Here is an 895-nt window from a genome sequence, read left to right as displayed (position 1 = left end):
AAAATCTCAGATAATCTGTTGGTGTAGTAGGGCCCTAAATCGGATAACCCCTTTAAGTTTTATTTGCTAATGCCAATACGTAATTTTAGTTTCCGCTCATTGGTGCTGACTGGGAAGTAACATAGAAGATTGTCGGCCCCTGCTCCACCTAGTCCGCCCTTTTAGTATTTTCTTTCTTATTATCTTAGGATAGATATGAAGGTCTGCAAAGGTATCGGCTCCCCACGGACTGTGGTGTCCGAGGGCAAAACCGTACAACTGAATGGAGCCCCTAGGACCTTGTTGGACACCTCTACCTGGATACGAAATAAGAAACGGTTGGGTATAGAGCAGGGGTAGGGAACCTTAGCTCTCCAGCTGTTGCAAAACTACAACTCCCATCATGCCTGGACTGCTAAAGCTTGGTATGGAGGATACAGGTTCTTTATGGCCGTCTGCTTAGATGTTACAGCTAGGCCTGTAAATCCTGCACACGTGTAGGTTGCTGCAGCTGGGGTGCCCGTTGGCCCCTCAGATGCCCAATTGACGACACCTTGTATAAATGGCTATCCCGCTTAGTTCACAGCAGTCATATACTCTGACAAATCGGCAAAATTATCAGGTCAGTGAAGCCCGCGGCATCGGTCATCTTTCTATATCCAGAATGGCCGTTGCTTTGATTTCACAACGACTTTAGAGACCTTGACAGTATTGACGCCGACCCGACTGCTGTTCATATAACTCAGTAATGAGAAATCAGGGATTGAATGGAACCTAAATGGAAGTCTTCATTGGTCCTTGGGTGCATTGGTTTTGCTGACAGCTGCCAAACACCGCTATAAGAGTGGCACATGAGAAATTGTATCCCAGTCATCTTATTATAGGCCCATAGTGGTATCTGCCACCATCAGCAGCC

This window comes from Dendropsophus ebraccatus, chromosome 13 (assembly GCF_027789765.1).
Source record: "Dendropsophus ebraccatus isolate aDenEbr1 chromosome 13, aDenEbr1.pat, whole genome shotgun sequence".
NCBI lineage: Eukaryota > Metazoa > Chordata > Amphibia > Anura > Hylidae > Dendropsophus > Dendropsophus ebraccatus.
This window is presented reverse-complemented; position numbering follows the sequence as displayed.